Here is a 24,031-nt window from a genome sequence, read left to right on the forward strand (position 1 = left end):
TGACACATAATTGGATATTAGACATAAAATATAGATCACACCTACTAAAATCTGTACACCTAAAGAAACTAATCAAGAAGGAGGTCTCTGGGTAAATGCTCAAACCCCATACAGCAAGGCAAAGAGGATGAACATCAGAAGAAGGAGAAAACAGGGAAGTGTATGGGAGCCTGCTACAGAGGACCTGTGACATGCTCTATCATGCCAGATATCAAAGCAGACTCTTAGTTTTATGGCCAACTTTTGGGCAGAGTGCAGGGAAATTCATGAAAGAAGTAGGAAATAATAAGACCTGGAGGAGAAAGGAGCTCCACAAGTAGAACAACAGAACCAAAAAATCTGGGCACAGTGGTCTTTTTTCAGACCAAAACCATTGATGGAGATAAACTAGAATCCCTGCACAGATGTTGCAAATGGCAGTTCAGTTTCCACGTGGGTCCCATAGTAATGGCAACAGGGACTGTCTCTAACATGAACAGATTGGCCTGTTCTTTGATCACCTGCCTCTGAGTGGGGAGCTACCTCACCAGGCCACAGCAGAAGACATTGCAACTACTCCTGATGAGACCTGATAGACTAGGATCAGAAGGAAGAAGAGGAAGACCTCCCTTATCAGTGGACTTGGAGAGGGGCATGTGTAGAGAAGGGGGAGGGACGGTGGGATTGGAAGGGAAGGAGGGAGGAGGCCAAGGGTTGTTACAAAATGAATAAAGTATAATTAATTGAAATGGAAAAAGCAGAGTCTGAACAGATAAAAATCCAATATCTAAATGAAGCAGTCATTGTAGCAAAACAAATCTCTACCATTAAAGATGATGAATAAAACATTTAAAATAAAATGACAATGAATAATTCAAAAAATTGGTTTGTATGCAGGCATTCCTACAGGGAATTTTGTCAATCATTGGTTAATGGAAGAGGGCCCATAAGTGTTGCATAAGGAACATTGTTCAGCCATGAATGGTGTGGACCCTTGTGACTCCAGCACCTGAGATTTCAGAAACCGGCTGATCTCTGTGAATTTGAGGCCAGCCTAGTCTACACAGTAAGTCCAGGGCACTCAAGGCTATTAAGCATAATCATGTCTTGAAAGCCCCCAAACCAAAAGCACACAAATATAAAAGTTACTCTATAAAGAACAAGCCATTCCCGATGACACGTAATTGACTAGGATCAGAGGGAAGAAAAAAAAGACCTCTGCTTTTCTGGTCTAGTCTGTTTGGTGATCTGTAGGCCTCCTGTATATTTATGGACATCTCTTTCTTTAAGTTGAAAAATTTTCTTCTATGATTTTCTTGAAAATATTTTCTGGACCTCGGAGCCTGGAGTCTTCTTTTCAATAAATTCCTCTTATTGCTAGATTTCATCTTTTCATGGTGTCCTTGATTTCTTGGATATTTTGTGTTTTGAACTTTTCTGATTTTACTTTTTCTTTGAGAGAAGTATCAATTTCTACCAGTGTATCTTTAGCTCCATAGATTCTCCCTTCCGTCTCTTGTATTCTGTTGGTGATGCTTACCCCTGTGGTTCCTGAACTTTTCTCCAAGTTCTCCTCCAGCTCCATGGTTTTCTCAGTTTGTGTTTTCTTTATTGATTCTAATTCTGTTTCCATGCCTTGCACCATTTCTTTCATCTGTTTGAATGTTGTTTCCTGACTCTCTATGATGGTCTCTATTATTTTGTTAATTTCCTTTCTATATGCCACTAATTTTATCTCTACTTGTGTCTCTATTTTTTTTGGCTATGTTTGCCAGTGTTTCTTTAAGAAATTTGTCTATTTCTTCATTCTTTACCTCCAATTGACTGGCCAAGTCTATGAAAGATTTTTCATTTCCTCTTTAACTGACTGCATTTGCATGGTTATTGTTCTAAGACAGTTGTTTGTTTCCTCTTCATGGGCCTCAAATAATAGGGTACGCATAGCTTTAAATTCATTTTCCTGTGTTTCTGATGAACTGGAGTATCCATCAATTTTGGGGATTGCTGTTGAAGTCATGATGTCCTGATTTAAGTTGGAAGTGTTCTTTCGCTGACCACTATCTATTGGCTTATCTGAAACCTTTCCTGTTTATTTTTTGGGTTCTGCAGTTCAGACTGGTACTGTCTCTCTCTAGTGTCTGGAGAGTTCTTCAGAAAGCTGAGAGCAGTCCCATGTCGTCAGCATGTGCTGAGGACTAGCTCTACCTGTGATGAAAAGTAAGCAGACACAAACCGGGCAAATCCAGGCAGGCCTTATGTGTATATGTGTGTGTGTGTGTGTGTGTGTGTGTGTGTGTGTGTGTGTGTCTGTGTGTGTGTGTTTGTGTGTGTGTGTGTGTAAGTGTGCATGGAAGTATGTCTCGAGGGACAGAGTGATAGATAATATTGAACCTTTAAGTATGTGGTAGGGGCTCTGCACTGTATATGTAGCAGGCACTACTTATGGTCCCAGCACAATTTCAGGCATTAACTGCCTTAACTCCTCTATTGGACACACAGAGCAGGCTCTTCTTTGTCCCAAGTGACCCTGTGTTTCCCAAAGTGGGTATGTGGGTGGGAGGTGTTTGAGGTCTGGCTTCTGTTTTAGAAAGACCCTGGATCTGGGGGTCTGCAGATTCTCAAGGGTAAAATTTCTATCAGGCAGATCACTGGTCAGGGAAAGGGCTATCTGGGCTCTCTGCCCTCTGGTTTGGCCCTGTTTGTTTGATGTGCTCTGCCAGCTCAGTGCTGCTGCCACTGCCAGGTTAGGAAATTCTGCTGCAGCTGGAGACCAGGATGCCAGGCCAGATGTTTTCTGCTAAGGCCTGGGGGGCCCTCCACTGTACTCTCCAAACTTGGCATGCCCAGCACTGGTGTTCTGAGTTTTTATGGCGGGTCTGCTTGGTTTTGGTGGGTATCTAGCATAATATCTGTCACTGAGGGATTGGACAGGCCGTGCTGTCAGGGTCTGAGTGACCTTATGGGGCCAGTATGTTAGCTAACAGATCCAGGACTCTGGGATGATGGTGCCACAGGTCTGGACTAGCAGTGCAGGGACCTCGATGTCGCAAATATATCTGGGCATAGTGTTGTTTTCTGAAACTGTTTCTCCAACCAAGGACCATGTATGGATATAACTTAGAACCTTTGCTCAGAGGAAGCTCATGATAGTTCAATAACCAATTGGTTTCCCATAGTAAGGGAAACAGGGACCATCTCTGACAGGAAATCAATGGTAGGCTCTTTGACCTCCCAACTCCCCAAGGGAGGAACAGTCCTGCAAGGCCACAGAGGAGGACTTTGAAGCCAGTCCTGAAGATACCTGATAAAACAGGGCCAGATGAAATGGGAGTAGGTCCTCCCCAATCCTTGGACTTGGAAAGGATCAGGGAGAAGCTATGGGAGGGAGGGTGGGATTACTAGGGAATAAGGGAATGGTATGTAGCTGGGATAGTGTTAATAAAATATAACTATTAATAATAAAAAATAATAATAAAATTAAATCTTTACAAACAAAGAGCCAGTTAATGAATGCCAAAACTCAAAAAAATAAAATAAAGTATTATTCATTCATGGGACTTTCAAAATCAAATTTCTCCCTCCTCAACAAACTTCCACCATTCCAATTATACAAGAAGCTGAGATGTATCGCTGGAGTTCTTAGTTGTATTCAATTTAGAAATAGTAAAAAAAAAAAAAAAAAAAAAAAAAAAAAAAAAGCAGACCTCCCCTATCAGTGGACTTGTGGTGTGGCATGCATGCAGAGGGTGGAAGAAGGGGGGACTGGGACAGGAGGAGGGAGGAAACCACAGGAAGGATACAAAGTGAATAAAGTGTAATTAATAAAAAATTAAAATAGACCTTCCAAAAAACAAATAAATAAACTGTAGTTAATAAAAATTTAATTAGAAAAGGACTAATACCCAGAATATGTAATAAACTCTAGAGGTCATCTTCAGTGCAAGTCTTTCCGTATTACACCATGAACATCTTTCTTAACACATGTTGACGGCCATTTAATGACTGACCATAACAGGGAAATGTGAGAAAAAATACTTCACCATAGACTCTTCTCCATAGAAGAGCACAATCTTTGAATGTGACTCTATATCAAATTATGGGTTTCATCCAACAGTTTGTACAGATAAAAAAGCAACTGAAAATGTATATCAGAAGTAAAACATTTAACAATGAAATCTGGGTAATGGGTGTCTGGATGAAAATATTGCAACTGGAAAAAAAAAGGAACAAGCAAATAAGCATCATTCTTCTGTCCTGTCTGCATCATCACCTGCTTGCAGGTTCCTGCCTTGGTTTCTCTCAGCTGATTGTTACCGAGTATATATATATATATATATATATATATATATATATATATATATATATTCAATTCTTTCAGTCCAATGTTGTTTTGGTCATGACTTTTTCAAGGAAATGTACCCCAAATGAAGACAGCAAATGACATTTATTCATTCAATATTTAAAGAATTTATTTTTCTGAGGTCCAGAACTCAAATTTGAATTTCTGTGTCAGCAGGACTTATTATATGTAGGCGACAAATGGGACAAGTTGAGTTGTCAGATAGCCAACGATCAATGCATTTATGATGATATTCATGAAGGCAAGGTAGTATACGAATCTTACTGCCTTGTTTATACCTTGTAATACAAATACTGCACTGGTTTAATTTATCATGTTTACAAAAATCTCTTAGTTTTAAAGCGTTAATCTGTTGTTTGGTAAGTCCATTATGGTGGTTATTATGAACATGATTGAAGATGGTAAAATGAGGCAAAGATGGCAAAGAATCACTGTCATCAGAAACTTCTGGATCGGTAACATGCCTTCCCTGTCTGGCTTCAGAGGGTGGGTGAGGTAGTATAAGTAAGTCGTTAGTGTCTTCACTTTGTGAGCTAGCTGATGAATTTATATTATTGACTACAGTATTGTCACGAGCCACAGGAGTAGGTAAAGTATGCCGATTGAATCTTAAATTGGAAAATGGTAAGGAATTTGTGATAGAATTACGGGTAGAACTGGAAATATCGCTCTCACCAGAATGAACTCTTCTATTATTTTCACTTGATGGTGAGTCAAAATCCTCTAACTGAATCGCAATGCAATTGTCATCGAGTATCTCAAAAACTCCTCTCTTGATGTACCCTGATGGTCCAAAAGGAGATGCAGCCACTGTAAAATCTAAACTAGTATTTGAGGTTTGATCAACAGAAATTATTTCAGAATCCTCTATACCTGTCTGATTAGGACAGAAGGATGTGTTTGTATTTTCTTCTTGATCAGTTTCCACAGGGACAAATTGAATTGGCTTTACAGCTGTAGACTGACTGTTATGATCAGTGTTCTCTGTCGATATGTGTTCTATCATTGGAGAAGATGTTCTTTGCAAATCAGATATAGACAAATCATCTCCCAATTGCAAACCTGTGTGACCATTAGAACCAAGGGAAGACTCATCCATCCTATGATGTGACTGTGTTTCAGACAATACATGATGACCAGCTCTCACATCCTGAGTATGTGGAAGTGGCCTACTTCCTGTTGTTTCTCCAACTATCAGAACTTCTGGACTCTCCCTTCTGGTGATTCTATCTTTAATACATGGCCCTTCGATTAAAACATCAGTTATATCTTCCTCTGGTGAGAAAGGAATTACACAGGTTGACTCAGGTCATTGATGTTCCACTTCATTCTGGCTTTTCCTACTACAGTCATGGTAGGTATGTTCTGAAGGTAGTTCATGGTCAATTTGAGGACTTGTATTCCCATCATTAAAGGTAAATCTCATCTCTCCAGTGATGTCATTATTCTTTGGTTTGCACTGACTTTTTCTTGCCCCAAGCCCCCACTCCAGTATTTTTCTTTGTGTTATACTTTCAGATTGTTGAAAAGAGGTAATCTGGACTCTGTCAGAATCATCACTAGGCACAACATCTGAAGTGCTGGCTTCACCTGTACACATAAAACAGAAGTTAATCAAAATCAACTCTCAAAATTAGAGTGCATACTACTTTCACACTGCTTCAAAAATAAATAAAATAACCCCAAAGATTCAGATATTTTAATCTGAATTTGTGTCATATTTCACATAGAATCAATAAAAGTCAAAAATGAAAAACATAAAAATCAAAATTTACACAGAGTTCAAATTTGCCTTTGAAATAACCTATCTTGTTCTAGATATATTTATGAAAATTTAAAGTGAATCAGAAGACATTTCCACTCAGTTTCAGAATCTCCTATATCACCTTCTAGAGTAATCTATTCTATTATATTAATATAACCAGCAACATGATACTTAAAACTTTAAAAAGATTTTTTTATCTTTCACTCATATTAAGGACACATATATGTATCTGTGTGAGCATATATCCAATGTGTGCAAATATTGTTAAAGCACTAAGGAATCAGATTCCCGAGATCTCCAATCCTAGACACATAAATGAAAAGGGGAATAGAAATTAGACATAGTTCCTGTCCAAGAACACAAGGTGATCTTCACTTATATTTTAAAAATTACTTATAACTTAAAAAGTAACTTATAACTTAAAACAAATTCTACACAGGGTGCAATATGAGTCTCAAAATTCAAATTGTATGTTTTAAAAATACTTTTACTCTATAACTTTATTTTTAATCTCATGAATTGCAAAAAATAAAATATGATAGTGGACATTTATTATACAGTAATATTTGTTATTCAACCCTGAGAAAGAAAGACTAATTCTTGATAGACCAATTTTGGTAGGTTTTTTCAGTGAAGAACACACACCTGTTTGTATTAGGTGGGAATCTGTGTGGTAAAATCATTGAAAGCACACTTAACCTTGTAAAACTGTATAGAATTAAACATACACAAACACACACACACACACACACACACACAGATAACTACCCATTATCACTACCAAAATTTTTCTGAGGATATTAACAGATGTCCTTTGGGGAGGAGATTAGAATTATGCCAAATTTCATTTGTTGATATACAGTGTCTTTGTATGACTTCTGTAAAGAAGAAATAGAAGTGACAAACAAATACATGGAAAAATGGTAAATATCATTTGCCACCTTAGATGTGAGTGCATATCAAGATTCCATTGCAGTGCTCTCTCAATGACTGACAGTCTTTTACTACCATAATTGTTCTTATTATAGCACACAGTTTACAATTTACAACCAAGATAAAAAATAGTGTTTTGAGAATATTCCTTGTAAAAACCTTAAAAAAAGACTTTTAGTTTGCAACGTAAAACTTCAATCCCAACTAAATGTTTGTTCTGCTAAATTATAGAAAAAATTAGTTTTATTTAATGTAAGATGCTCAAAAAACTCAAATATAAAGAAATTTTAAAAATGTTGAATTTGGAGTATTCAGAGTTCACTGACATCTAGTTGAATCATTAAATCTTGGAAGCCCTTGGCTCTTCCTTCCTTTTCTTTACTGAGACATATTACAAAACTTGAGTATTTCAGGTTCACCTGTTTGATACTCATGTGTTTTTTTTTTTTAATATTGACTCAGATTGTAGATATCTCATTTACTTTTTTATTATTTGCCATATATTCTCCAGCAATAACTTTGCCAAATATTAGTGCTCCATGCATTTAATATTTTATGATGCACCACTCCACTGATATTGGATCAGTTTAAATTACTGTGATGTAATGTAAGACAGTGGTTCACTCTCTGCCAAATTTTAGTAATAAAAGAAAGATGTTAGCCTGAATCTTAAAAAAATTCCAATAGGCACATCCTACAAGTGATTGTCTACACCTATTATCATCAAGTGGAAAAATCTCATAAAGGAACTCCAAAATAGAGAGCCATTATGTAACAGTGCTTTGAAATTTTGCTTCAAAAACAGTAATAACAAGGGGCCAAGAGGATAGCAGATCATGCCATGTCAAGGTTTGGTATTGTTCCCAAGGTCTAACAGGTATAGAAGGAAATCAGTTCTCCAGTACAGTGAGTGGTGACAGGAAAACATGGTGGTCAACAGCAAGAAAAGTAACAAGTTCATTTTGAAAGGCTCATTGTTAATTGGGTTTAATTCTAGTGTGAAGTGACTACAACTGAGATGTTTGGAAATGGAGCTGAAGATGAAGTGTTTCAGAAAATTTACACAGCATACACAATAGCAGAAAAATTTCAGGGTAGATGTATAGAAGAGAGAAGAACCCCTGTGATAGCTGTATTAACAAAGGGAAGGATAAAGGCCAAAGGAAAGAGTAGCAAGAGACAAAACAGAGGTAAAAACCCACAGAACCCTTCACATATCACAACACAGATTTAAAATGCAACAAAACAGAAATTTCAGGGTTTACATACCTTAGAAAAACCCCAGAGAATCTTTGTTTTCAGTATTTTATTGGAAGAGTTGCAAGAATATATATCCAGCATGGTTCCTACAACAAAACTGCATAAAGACCTCACCAGTACACATACAAATAGGGTTACAGTAACTCATAAGATTCCCCACTCCTAGATGAAGAGTTATAGGCAGTGGATGGTAAGAGTGTATAAATAGGGAGTTTCCTCCAAAGAACAGACAGGTTATCCATTCCACAAAGTAGCCAGCCTTAGACACATATAAACCTGAGCTACAGTAAATTTACTCAGTAGTCATTACATTTGTATATTACATTATTGAAAGGAGGGACCATGGTTTGAGAAGTTAGAGATAGATGGGAGGACTTTCAGGTGAGAGAGAGAGATTGAAATGATCAATGCAGCCACTCCTGATGAGACCAGATAGACTAGGATAGACTAGGATCAGAGGAAATGGGAGGAAGACCTCCCTTATCAGTGGACTGCGGGAGGGGTACACGTGGGAAGAGGGAGGGACAGTGGGATTGGGAGGGACGCAGGGAGGGGGGTACAGAGGTGATACAATGTGAATAAACTTTAATTAATAAAAATAAAAATAATTTAAAAAGATATAACTTCCTAATAAAGAACTATAATGATATATAAAAAGAAATGATGTAAATATAGTGTACTCATGTATAAAATTCTAAAAAGAAAACATAATATGCCTACAAACAGTTTTTAAACAAGGACCAGACTACTGCTGATGTAGTAACAAGATGATTCAGAGACAAAAGAAATTTCCACCATTATCAGTGGATTTGGGAGTGGCTTGGAAGTATATGGGTTAGGGAGGGGATGAGGGAATATGCTAATATTGGCTACAAAGTGAATAAGCTGTACTTTATAAAAAATAAATGAATTTAAACAAAATAAAGAAGTCTACAAAACGTTTAAGCAAAATTGACAAGACTCCTGCTGATGCAGTAACAAGGTGAATCAGAGAGAAAGGAAGATTTCTTCCTTAACAGTCCACTGTGGAAACCCAAAGCAAGTGTCCTGCAAGTATTCTTTGAATCCTGGCATGCAGAATAATTTTACTGAGAGAAAAAATGCTTAAAAGCAGCAGCACAGTGTTCCATTCAGAGGAAATCTAGTCTGCCGTAGGGTAGAGTGTGACTCACTAACACCTCAGCAGAATGATGAGCAGAAGCAACTGTACAAAGATTCTATATAGCCAAACTCCAGCCAAGGAAAGCTTTATTGATTGTCTTTTCTCCTACCTAGAGACCTAAAGACACCTTTAGTTATAAAACCTCTTCCTAACTGATTGATCACATCATCTATTTGCAAGAGAAATAGCAGAAAGGGGAACATGAGGGAAATCTTTGTGATATTTTACTCTGCAAGATAGGTCAACGGCCACATTCTTAAATCTCATGGCCAAGGTACTCAAATGGACATTTAATGAATACTCCAGATATGATAGTGTATATTAGTTTTGTATTTCAAGTTAAATTATTATATAATATTCATTTTCCGTGGAATTATTTCTAGGCTTGTCTAACATGATTTTGATAATACGTGTGTTCTCCAAAATATATGACTAATATAGAGGCAAAAAATGAAGTAAGTTCCATTTAGATTTAAATCATTTACCTATGTCTTTTGGATGATGTGTTTTAAACAGACTTTCTGTCATAATGAAATAACTTAAAGCCTATAAAATTAACTTACATAATGTACTACAGAAGTCAGTCTACTTTTCAGTGTTGTTAGAAAGGTAAAAAAGAAAGGGAAGGTGGTTTAAAATAATTGGTAAGCATATCAGAACGGAAATGGTAAACATATGGAACTATTTTGATGTGGCATGATTTTTAAAATCCCAAATTAGTGCTGATCCTTAAAGACACAAAGAAAAAGTAAAATTTTGTTTGATTCATGCAATACTCAGAATCCTAGACAAATCACTGTATTTTAAAACAATGCAAAATGCTGTTGCTTATATGTAATATCGAGTTGGGCTCTTTTCTCAGATAATGTGTTGTTAGTAGGTTTAGTTTTACTTGTTGTTTGTTTCTTTTATTTTAGTTGGGTTGGGTTATTGGGTTTGGATGTTGTTGTTGTTTCTATTTTTCTGGCTTATTTATTTATTTATTTATTTATTTATTTGTTTGTTTTTGGTCAACCTAACTCAATCTAGAGTCATCTGTAAATGAACTACAGCTGTGAAAATGCATCCATTTTATTGGCCTGTATGCAGGTTTGCTGTGCAAATGTCTGGTCAGTGATTGATGTGAGAGAGCTAGTTCAATGTTGTTGCTGCCACACCTGTGAGAAAAGGATAGTATGGTGTAAGACAAAGGCTGAGCATGTCAGCAGAGCAAACCAGTAAGTAGTATTCTCTAACATCTCTTCTTCATTTCCTGCCTGCAGGTTTGTTCCTTGAGTTCTGCCTCTAAATTCTCTTCAGGGCAGATTATAGTTTACAATATAATACTGTAAATTAAAGTATACTTTATTATAAGATTACATGAACCTCTTTCTCCCCAATTTAATTTTGATTATGGTGTTTGACTAAAGAAATAAACTAAGACATATAATAATAGATAATATTTCTCTTTAACTACTAAGTAAGGCATAAGAAAGACAAGAGACAGACCTTCAGTGATACATCTCAAAACTTTTGAGCAAAATAATATCAGGGATGAGGGCATGTTCAGAGAATACATATTGGCAGGATTTTCCATATCATTCTTAATGTTTTGTTGATTTGGAGTTGAAATAAATTACCTATCATACAAAATCAATATGCTGGGTCTACAATAGTATATATAAGAGCATGCTACAAAACCTAAATTTATATTGTATGCTCTAGGGAAACAATATAATACTATTTTCAAGTAGAAAACTTTTAATAATCCTTGGCACTAGAGTAAAAATTCGTATTTCACATTGTGAAAAAAATATAAATTCTTTGGTTAGGATACATATTTGTTTTTATTTTTTCAAGGTTACTATTACAGTAACTATTATGGCATGGAGATACCCCTCGGAAAATGCACTTTATGTTGTATGAAACCAGAAGTATTTTTGGTAATTTCACAGTAGGTAAGTCACAGTATGGTGCCTAAACTTAGTTTTAACCAATCATAATAATTTCTCAAGATTAAAAATGCCTCCATAGACAGACATATTTGGCTAAGGATAAGAGATAGTTGGTTATCATAATGAAACATTGTTTGCACTGTTGAAATTCTCCTGCATCTTACTTTATAAAAGAGAACTATAAATTGCTAACATATATGTAAAATTGATAACTATCACTAAATACTAGAGAGTATTATAAAAATAAATGGCTATGTTAACAATCCTCCTGAAAATGGATGTCAAAAAATTAATGAAAGTTCCATGTCAGAAATTGACAATTTACTGGAACCCATTTTACTGAATAGCCATTCTTTGGAAGAGAATTAAAAAAAAAAAATCTGTAACAGTATGTTCACTGAATTCAGTGGTGACCTAGTTCAGGTCCAAAGACAGTCAATTAGCCAAACTTCAAAAGGCAGTTCAAACATGCTGAAATGAACTCAACATGGACAATACATGGATTTCTGGCAGTTAGATCAATGTCAGCATAACCCAGGAACTCGTTATGATAGTTCCCTGGCTACCAAAAGGAGCAATTTGCTTTACCTCTAGCAAAAGGAATGTCTTGCTCTCCAATTAACATATTCCTATGATGCCTATGAGCATATCAAGTTCCATGCTAGCCACTAGGTTCTCCCATTCCCTACACAAAAAATGCCCTTCAAATCACCCTTAGCTACCCTGGCCTCCTCCAGCTACTGATCCTACTTATAATCTAGATATTCTCACTAGGTATTCTTTATTGTCCATCTCCTGCTATTCTCCCATCTCTTACAGAAAACTCTGGTGTTGCCCAGAATGCTAGATATGTTTATTCTACCTTTCCTTTCTTTTTTCTGTGCATACTTCCAAATGCCTCTGGCTGTTCTCTTTTTCATGCAACAAAAAAAACTTTCCATATGGTGGAACAATCATGTTGTCACTTGATATAACTTACTTTCCATCCATGAACTTTCTCTCCAAATTTGTGAATTTCTGCATCTTTTCCTAGTCTGACTTCTGGTAGATGGACCCACCATCAGTGTATCACTTGCATTTCTCTTTGATTTACTTGGCCTTTCAAGCACAGGCTTGGATGGTGTATTTTCCACTTGTCTCTGGTTGTCCTCCATATTTTCTTCTCCATAAAATCTTGTAACATGTTTTGCAGCTGGGTTCTCATAATTATTCTTAGGACCACTTCCTTTCACAGAATTAAGAATGTGTGAATTGTTCAGTGGTCCCCCTTTCCATGATGGAGATATTCTTTTTTCTCTTCCTGGTTTGACTTCATATTGTTCAAAGGTATTTGGCTGGTAATTAGGAGTATCATATCTAAGCATATTATGTATAGGGCCTTCTTTACCTGTTATCAAAATAAGAAGTAAGAAGGGATTCTAAATATCAAACACATCATAAAATACTTCTCAAAATTTGTTTTATAACCTGCATAGGTCCTCTGCCTATATTTTATGGCTGTTACCTTTGTGTTTTTCAGGGAATACAAACATTGAGACTGGGTGTGATCCTGACTTCTTGCCTATTTTTTTTCTTATTATTGGGTTATTTTTGTCTGTCCTCGATATAAGGGATTTAGTACTGTCTTACTGTATCTTGTTTTGCCACGTTTGGTTGCTGTTTTTTGGAGGCCTGTTGTTTTCTAAAGGAAAACAGAGGCAGAGAATATCTTGGGGTAGAGGTGATGTGGAGTGGAGCTAGAGGAATATAAATAGGTAAAATTGTAATAAGGGAGTACTGTATGAGAGAATAATTTATTTTCTTTAATAAAAAATCCACATGAAAAAAACATAATGAATTATCTCATTCATGAATTAAAATCTTTCAGAATCAATGCCTTTGCTTATATAAACAATATTAATTAAAAGAAGTAGAGTCCAAATTCATTTTAGCAAGCTTAATTTGTTCCTGGATAAGTTTAGAAACGTCTTAGACAAAATCAAAAACTGCTTTTTTAAATTTTATTTTGAAAGGTTATCTCCACCAACAAAATAAGCCAATTTCAGTCAGGTAAAATGTTAAAATAATAAGCATGGAATCTTATGAATGTAGAGAGAGTGAGGAAAACCTGGAGGGGCTGGAGCTCAACAGCGAGAGCGAAAGAACCAAAAAATCTCTGCAAAGTGGTCTTTTCTGAGAATAATACTCCAAGGACCATTCTTAGAGATAACTTAGAACCCCTGCAGAGATGTAACCTATGGCAGTTTAGTGTCTAAGTGTGATCCCTAGAAATAGGAACAGGAACTGTCTCTGACATGAACTCAATGGCTGGCTCTTTGACACCTACTCCTCCCCCGATGGGGGAGCAGTATGTAGCCAGTACTGATGAGATCTGATAGGCTAAGGTCAGAGGGAAGGAGAGGAGGATCTCGCCTATCAGTGTACTTGGGTAGAGGCATGGTGGAAGATGAAGTTGGGAGGTGGGATGGTGGATAGAGATGAGTGAGGGGACTAAAGCTGGGATAAAAAAAATGAATAAAGTATAATTTATAAAAAAGGAATATTTCTTTTTAAAGGGAAAAATGTTTTAAAAAATAATTTAATTTTTTACAGCAGGTTTGGTTTCACCAGCTTCAGGGGACAAGACCAGATAAAGTCACACCCAGATTATGGGGGAGAGTGTTTTCATTGATTGTAGGGAAGGTACATGACATGTCTGCCACACAGTGGACTTGTCCCCATATTTGGAAGTACACTGGTTCCAACTCTCCAAGGTGAAATGAACTCCAGATAAGTACTGTCAATACACAACATGTTTCTCCTTACTTACTTCTCCCTGGGGGTGTGATCCTTCTTCCGCTCCCTGGTTTTGGGACTACCCTTCTCCAACAATCAAAGTTTCAAATGCACACCTAAGGCAAAATTTCGATGCCTACATTCCCTAAATTGCCTAACATCTATGTCTTTGAGCATCCTGTTAGGTCCAGGAGTTTCTTCATGAGCTGCACAGAGAAAGCAGGTGCTCAGGCCTAAACTCAAAGACTGCTTCAACTGCACTTCCCTAGCTGCAGGTGGTCCCACAAATGTTAGAGAGCAAGAAAAACAGCCTGCCCTTCCTGGACTTGAGCAACTTTACAGCTTTTGGAACCCTTGCCTCATTGATGATGACCAATGTCAGAACGAAGCAGTCATAAACAAATACTCTACCACTTGTTCATTTATGATCAACAAAAAGCTTGGATGGTGGGTTTCAGATGTAGGATAAGCAGCTGAGGTGCCTTTTGTAACCAGGTGAACCTGACTTCCAGGTTCTTCCAGCATCTCTCAGTCCCTAACCATTACAAGACACAGCTGACATACCCCACCCCCTATCCTGAAATGTCCAGCCTAGGGACAGGAGCTTCCTCATCTCCAGAGGCTCTTCACTATATAATCCAGATATTTTGCTTCCCTTCTCTCTTTCTACATTTCCTCTCTACTCTCTGCTTTCCCTCTGTACTTTCTCTGCACACACACACTTTCTCTTTGCCTCTGCATGGAGACTCACCTGGCTCCATTCATTGGGACCAGTGAATGTACCTAGAGTTGCTCCAGTAAACTTGCATGTAAATACTTTAATTTGCATTGAATTAGCTTGTTTCACAGGTAGAAATAAAGATAACCTAACACTCTTATAGGAGTTATCAAAAATCAATCAGTTTTAGTCCATGATGGAGATACTAATATGATCAAACAAATTATTGCAGTTACGGCTCAATACTAATGTTTTAGTTCAAGTTTCAATTTTATTTCCTTTTCATTAATTATTTATACTTTTATATGACATATTGTACCTTTTATTTCTAGGGTATCTTTGATAATACATGTATTTTTGGTAATGCATGGAATTGTTTTAACTACAAGTCTATTGTAGACAAAGGCAAATGAAAACAAAAATTGTAACTCATACTGTTACCAGGAATTTGAGTTAGCCAGAAAGTTTAGATCAGATGAAGTGAGTATGTATATCTACTACACTCCATATAAAATCCTGTTAAAGAATTGTAGGAAAGGCTAGGGTAAGTTTGTGCACAGTGAGGTAACACTTAAAATGACCACCCCACTGTTGGAGAAAATGTAGACATGAAACAGAAAAATTCAGAGGCTTCTCAAAGTGTCAGCTGGCAGTCAGCCAGGCAATCTCTCTGAAGCAGAGAAAATAGCAAAAATTATGGGATGGTCCTTCCAATTATAAGAGGGAATGTTGAAGAAGGAGAAGAGTTTGTTAGAGTAGGAAATAGCATAGCATGAGAACAGTACAGGATCTGAGACATGCCAGAAAGCTAATTTGGAGCCTTAGATAATCATAATGGGTAAATGTTACTAGTTACCAGAGGGGCTTGGAGGTTGGTTGGGGTTTTGTTATGTAGTGACATGTATATGCCAACGGAATAATTGGACCTACCTGGCTGACAGAAACATTCCTAGAGTCTCCCCACTGGAATAAAGTAATATCTGTACTTACGTCTTGAATTGTATCAGCACAATCATTTTTAAATGTTAAACTATGTCCACTAGGAAGGAACATGAGGATCTCAACTGAGACTTATTAATGGAATACAATATATGAATTTTCTTTGGATGATGTTGTATTTATGACCTCTCAGAAGAAAAAAAATGATAATATATAGCAAACCACATATTAAGATAATAAGTATTTTTAAACATTGTGGGAATGCACACAGAAAGTGGACCAAAATGCTATCTCAAGCTGTTTATACTGGCCACCACAGAAATATGCTATTTCTCACACTCACATTGAGTAGAAGTACCTGGAAAATATTCTACTGAAACAATATTCCTTCTTGTAGAAAATTTAAAAAAAGTTTACTGATATACAATGTATTGGATTATTAGCATCTCATTGTTTAGCTCTAAATATATTTAATTCATGTTTATGATAACATTCAGAAGCTTCATGTCATGCATAGCCAAAGTTTCTAGAACATTACAATCAGTGAAAATTGAGGTCCCTTATTTTCAGTTTATTCTTAATAATCAAAAGTTTTGGGGTCTCGTTTCTTCCTATCATCTGTCTTCTAGTAGCTGAAACTGAAATCATTGCTTTGGTTATGTATCCTTGTACTACTTTTGTCTTGGAAAATTTAGACTCAAACTGTGGGTTTTTGACTTGCCTCTCTTTGGATTCCAAATTATTTCATGTAAATTTCCATACAAATGACAAATGATCATTCTGTGATCATTGATTTTCTTTAGTAAAGATAACACTTTTTACTCTGTTGACATCTCAATTGGTTAAATTGCCTTGATCACTATGGTCATGTACAAAATTTGTTATCTCTACTTTTTTTTCGTTGTCATACATTCAGATTGTTTGAAATCAAATAGTTGTTCTATAGTAGAATTAATAGTTGGAACAAAAGAAAAATAGTCTTCTCCATGTGACACCAAAAAACCAAAGGAAGTAAGAAAGTATCTAAATAACCAGATTTAGTTAAATGTAGTGTTTTGAAGATTCACTTCAGATGAAACTCTCAGAAAAAAATGTAACATTTCTTAAGATTTTATATAGATTTAATGTTTATATATTATTTCTCAAACTCTACAGTCTAAATTTGAAGAAAGGAGCAGTTTAAATTCATTTTAAAGGTCTGAATATATTTATAGAAAAATCTATAGCAATTTATATAAAACTATACACCATTGGGAAGATATGCCAGAAAAGAAGTCTTAACAGTATATGCTAATACAACCAAACAAGCATATTGCAGTTAATATTCAATTCTGGTGGTTAGCTAAAAAATGCATTATTGTAAATGTTTCATTATTCTAAAAACATTACCCTTTATGTTCATGCATGTAGTGGTCTTTATAATATACATCCTTGTTTTAAGTGATGACTATTGTAGACAGTAGCAAAATGAAGCAAAGTTTAAATGCTTTAAATAATTTGAGGAATTCTTAGTGCTACAGTGATTTTAAGTTTAGAAGAATTGCTTATTAGTCCATATTATTAGAATAAACATAACATATACCTGCATGTAAGCACTCACAGAAGAACGAAACTATTACAGTAGACTATTCTTTAGATATATTTAAGGCAGTTTTCAAAAACAATGTTTTATGACTTTTGTTAGTAACATTCCCCATATTCAGTGAAAGAAAAACGTAGTACTATCTGTGGCTAGAGCAGTTTATTTTTCAAAGCAGACACTATTGACATATAGAACAGAGAAGTATATTTAGAAAAAAATTCCTCCTAACTGTAGGAAGTTTGGTAATATTCTTGTTATCATCACACTAAAACACACTAGACATAAGAAACATCACATCCCCTTTCCTTGGAGTGATTATTAGCAATTGTATCAAAAACTTTAAGAACTGTTCCCCAGGAACAGGTAAGGTGGCTTTCAGTTCAGATCAACTTGATTATAGAATGTTATTACTTAGGGATATTGAAACTTTTGAATGTGTCTGTTCTCAAAAAGAAGGCATAAAAAATTTAAACAAATATATTTTAAAACATAATGAATACCAGTACCTAACAGAAAGTATGAAAGAGTAGTAGACTGAATAATTGCCAAAAAATTAATAAATAACAAGTCCAAACTGTTGTAATATTAGTTGTTTTTTATACAATATTTCCAGGAAGAAGCTTTTTTTTAATTGAAGAAACTTCTATATAGATTAGTTTTTGAATTTACTATGAGAGTTTAGTTTCTCTGCACAGCCTTAAGCGTAAATAATTTCTACATGGTTAATTTGATATGATAGACAATTTCTCTTGCTATGATTTTTGAATTGGTAAAACTACAATCTCTTTAGTTGTTTTAAGTATGCTAATAACATTGTATATTTCACACTGGGAGAAAATAAGAAATAGTGAAGTTAGAGATAGATTTCTCAGTATCAGTATTATTGACTCAGGTGTCTACATTGCTATACTGGAGAACACTGTCAGATATTTGGCAACTTTTAGCAAGTCTCTCCTTAACAGAATTGTCCACAATCACAATTATACCATGACTAACAATATTCTTCCCCATTTCAGATCCACTTGATTAGAGCTTTTCCAACATGGAGTTTGGGTACTGAGGATGTTGAATTCCTGAATTTTTGTAATAATGACAGTGTAAGTTATAAAAAATGGCGGATATTGTAAGTCACCATATAAGACTTGTCAATATATACTAAGATATCACCTCATTAACAATAAAAATAAATTCAACTGTTCTAATTCACAGAATCATTGCAGTTCCTGGAGAAAATATTCTACTGAAAAGGTATTCATTGTAGAAGGTAGCTAAAGCCTGTGTGCTCTCCAGAAAGGGGTACATGAACTCTGTGGCTTCCTCCTAGAGGGTGCAGCCTTGCCAGGGCACAGAGAATGATGATGCAGCCAGCTCTGATGAGACCTCAGAAGCTAGGGTCAGATAGAAGGGGTGGAGACCTGGGTAAAGGGCATAGGCATGGAAGAGAGATGCTAAGTAGGATTGGGAGGAGACATGGGAGGAGGCTGCAGTGGGATGAAAAGTAAATAAATTATAATAAGTAAATAAAAATAAATTTCAAATGTTTGTACTGGTGAGTAATATTTTTAATCTGGTTTTGCTGAATTCTATAAATTATCTAATTTATTTTTCAAAGGATGCTAAGAAAACATACATTGTAAAGGAAGACAAGCATATCACTCCTTTCAGTAAATTTAGATGTGACTTACTTTCTATAGGTGCTCCTTCTTTTAGAAGATTTGGGTGCGTGATTCTTGCATGATTTATGATAGGTGGACTTGCAGTCATTGTTTCAGATCTATGTTCTTCTGACACAAACGACCTTACAAATATTAAGTCATATTCAGAATTTTCAGTTTGTGTCTGGTTGTTCTCCATACATTCTCCTGCAAGAAATTTTGTTAAGTATTTTATTTGCTTTCTTAATTTTGGATTAAAGTCTTAAAATTAACTTATATCAAGATAGCACAGTGTCTTGAATTTCTCTGGTTTGTGACTTAAAAAATGTTGAATTTTCTTTTTTCCTCTTGCAACATGTTTTCATATTCTTTCAGAAGACTAGCTAGATTTCTAAAAAATCAAACAAGGAATATTACATAAGACCACTTATCTAGCTGGACAAATTAACATGAAAAGAAATTAAAAAGAACTCCAAAACTGTAACATGAATTTTCTTAAAAAAATGCATACAGTTTGTTTATAAAGAGCATAGATTGATTACCAAGACTTGGCTATTTTACATAGTTTAAAAATTTCAAAATTAATACATTTGATAATACACAGCATAATTTTTAATTAATTTCTCTTTTAATTACAATTTATTCATTTTGTATCACATCAGTAGCCCCCTCTCTAGAACCCTCCCAATTCTAGCATTCCTCCCTCATCTCTTCCTATGCCTTTCCCCAAGTCCAAAGATAGGGGCAGTCCTCCTCCCCTTCCATCTGACCCTAGCCTATGAGGTCTCATCAGGACTGGCTGCACTGTTTTCCTCTGGAATGGTAAGGCTCTTCCCAAGGCTCCCCCATCAGAAGGAGATGATCAAAGAGCCAGCCACTAGTAAGGGGAACAGGGGCTGTCTCTGAGAGCATAGTATTATAAGCAAAAGGAGAAGAAATGTTTGGATCATTTCCCTTGAGAAAGACTCATCTTATCCTAAATAAATTTAGAGAAATTTAAATGAGAATAAAAATATTATATTTTAATATTTCTCTCAGCATACAACATCGTAGACTACTATAGAAAACCTGTCAATAAATTCATTGAGGTTCATGGTAATTACATTTTTATGATCATTTACAGTACTCTTTTTTAATGCTTTAGTAATTACCCTTTATTCACTTTGTATTCCCTCTGTGGTTCCTTCCCTCCTCCTGCCCCAATCCCTCCCTTCTTCACCCACAGCATGCATGCTTCTCCCCATGTCCACTGATAGCTAGGTCTTCTTTTGCATTTCCCTGATGGCTAATGAGGATGAGCACACTCAAGGGTTCAACATTACCCATCACTCTGTCCCTCGAGAAACTCATCCACGCACACTTACACACACAGACCCACACACTCGCGCGCGCACACACGCTTGCATTTGCCCCATTTGCGCCTGCGTACTTTCCTCCCACAGGTACAGCTAGTCCTCAGCACATGCTGAGAGTGCTCAGCTTCCTGAAGAACTCTCCAGACACCAGAGAGAGACAGAACCAGTCTGATCTGCAGAATCCAAAAACAAACAGGGAAGGTTTCAGATAAGCCAATGGCCAGAAGTAGGCGAAAGAACACTTCCAACATAAATCAGGACATCATGACTTCACCAGCAAACCCCAAAAATGATAGATACACCAATTCAGCAGAGGCACAGGAAAATGATTTTAAAGCCATGTTTGCCAAATTATTTGAGGATCATAAGGAGGAAATGAACAAGTCTTTCAAAGAGATGGCCAATCAATTGGAGGCAAAGAAAGGAGAACATCTTTAAAAAGCTCCAAAGAACAGAAAGAGACACTGTTGAGTGAATCAAGTATCACATAGCTTTGTTATGTGTTTGTCTGTGTTAATAGGGGTGGTGATGAATTACTAAGGTGCCAACCTAAGAATCCAACAGCTGAGCTGAAAACTAAAGCTAAAAACATTGAGAATGCATTCACCAGAATTATAGCAGAAAATTTTCTAAGTCCTACAAATTCATAATCAAGCACAACCAACTAGAATACCACACAGAAATGAATAGATAAGAACTCTAGAGTCATCTGAAAATGAAAACTCACTTTTTTAAACATTTATCAAGCAGGAAGAGAAAATCTCTGAAGGAAGTTTGTAAGAAATTGTGTTTACATTTAAAAAAATCAGAGAGATATGAAACAACATAAGGATATAGATTTACTGATGGTTGTGGAAGTAGTTTTAGCAAACGGATATGAATGACCACAGACCAAGATTAAAATGAGAACAAAATATAATTAAAATTAAAAGTGAGGCGGACACAGGATCTGATGCAAATATAACCTCAAATGAATCTTGGAATCTACATGGGTCCCTTCAGAAGGTGTCCACACAGATTTTAGGAATTGTAACATTATCCCAAGTAAAACAAAGCCTATGACAAATTAAATGGAAGACTCAAGATGGAAGGGCCAACCACACAGTGTCTATAAATAGCAGCTCAGCACTGGGAGGAGAGTGACCAGTAGGTCTTCCTGTGGGCTCCAAACTCCTGCAGTCTGTTTCTCAGGTGAAAGAAGAATCCATGTGAATATGCGAAGATCCAAATTCCGGCCACCAGGATCATTCCAGGAAAAATAAAATAAAATTCTAGACTCCTGCCCAAGCCCACCTGCTATGGATGCATTCCTGGAAACATCAGGTTGCAGCTCAGAACATGCAGCCTTAGGCCATCCAGCAAATCCTAACTTCTGTGAAAACATTCCTAGGACAAATCGATCTTGGTTCTGACTTTGGTTGTTCACTCTCACTGCCTGTTCAATGGAAAATTCTGGTACTGATGGTAAGACTCCAAACCTTGGCACCCACTCTCATAGTCCTGTGAAAACCTTCTGGGTACAAGCTGCTCCTGGCACTTAACCAAGAAGCCCAGTTTCACTATCTTGTTGAAACCTTCCAGGATGTTGTGGCTAATGGCACTGAATCTCACCATCCTGTAGAGAGGATATGTTCTGGTATTGCTGGGGAGATATGGCCCCATTCTGCCTGCTCCACAACTGCACGACTCACCTCAGTCAGAATCAGCAAACACAGCACAGACAGAGAAAACAACAGAGCAGAGCTGGCTCGGGACCCAAGTCCCATTGCCTACCATCTTGAGGAAGCCAGTAGAGCACTGGAGCAGATCTAGACTCTCTTTGGTTGTGTTGTCTTGTTTAAAAATAAAATTAAATATAATATAATATAATATAATAAAATAAAACATTATCTTACTGGCTTTGTCTCATGCTGGTAAATCCCTTGAACTCAGTGAAAAAGATTTTTAACTATTTCAAAATTCTACTAGGGAGCTGCATAAATGGCATAGCACAGTGGTAGAGCCTCTTGTGTGTGTAAGCATGAAATTCAAGTTAAGTTTCTATTCCCCAGCACAACACAGTTTATATTAGCAAATGAATGAATGAATAAGCTCTGTATGAGAGCTTAGTACAGGATTTATGTTAGAGATTTCGTTTACTTTTTTTTTTCTTTTATTTTTCATGAATATAGTAAATACTTAACCAGAACTCTAAAATGTGACAGGCATGCTTAAAACATATGATATATATTTTAGATAGAAGTGATAAGTTCTGACTGGACTTTCCAGGGTGCATGGAGGATGGGAACTTTTGGATGTGTGGTGATGATAACAATAATTTTTCTTTTATTCTTTCTTTTATTTAAGCAATACTTTTTCAAAACAAAGAACAAAACCCAAAAAAGGATATTAATAGACTTGTTGATGTGGGATGAGTGACTCATCAATAAACACAGAACTAAAGGCAATTAATAACTGCTGGTAAAGGACATTCTACTACCCCCAAAAGACACCACTAGTTAGTAATCCAATACCAAGTGTTCTGCACTGGAATCATATTCACAAAACAACAGGAATTAAATTTAGTGTGTTGTATGACTATATTTCTCTTTTTACATGTACATGTAACAATAAATATGAATTTAATAAAGTCATGAATTTTAGAAGATATAAAGGCAGGAAGAAAGGGGGAAGGTTGGAGGGAGGAAATGGAAGTAGGGAAAGGTTGAAATTTTATTTTAATTATGACATTACTAATCTGGTTGCATATGTCTTGGTTCAGCCAGGATGACTTGGAAAAAAATAATACTTATTTGCAGTACCATTATACATCCTAGAATTTTATAACATGTTAGTGTTACAATCTCCATTTACTTGTTTTAATATATTTTGTTTTATTTTAATTTTAAAATTACTTTATAATTAATTACAGTTTACTCCCTTTGTATTCCAGCTATATACCCCTGTCACATCCCTTCCCAATCCCAGCTTTCCTCCATCCCTCCCCTCCTCCCATGCCCCTCCCTAAGTCCACTGATAGACGAGGTCTTCCTCCCTTTCAATCTGATCCTAGCCTATCATGTCTCATCAAAACAGGCTACATTTTCTTCCGTTGTGACCTGAGCTGTCCATGGGCTACATCCCTGCTTGGATTCTAAGTTATCTCCAAGCATATTTTTTGTTTGCAACATTCATCTAAGAATAGACCCCTTTGCACAGTTTTTTTTTTTTTTTGTTTCTGTTGCTCTCCTTGAGGAGCTCCTGTCCCCTCTAGGTTTTTCTATCTCCTCCTTGTTTTATAAGGTACCCTCCACTCTACCCAAATTATGTCTGTGAGTCTCAGCATCTGCTCTGATACCCTGCTGGGTAGAATCTATCAGTGGCTCTCTGTTGTAGGCTCCTGTGCTCTTCCCTGTTGGCTCTTCCCAATTGGCTGTTCACTCTTCCAAATTGGCTGTCTGAGTGAGGCTTGCTCATCTAACTCAGGGTCCTCCTTCATGCTTAGCTACCTTTGATATACCTATTATGTATGTTTATCCTATATTTTATATCTACTGTCCACTAAGAACTAAGTTATATATCAAGTATGTCTTTCTGCTTTGGGGATACCTCACTCAGGATGATCTTACACCTGT

This window comes from Meriones unguiculatus, assembly GCF_030254825.1.
Source record: "Meriones unguiculatus strain TT.TT164.6M chromosome X unlocalized genomic scaffold, Bangor_MerUng_6.1 ChrX_unordered_Scaffold_31, whole genome shotgun sequence".
NCBI lineage: Eukaryota > Metazoa > Chordata > Mammalia > Rodentia > Muridae > Meriones > Meriones unguiculatus.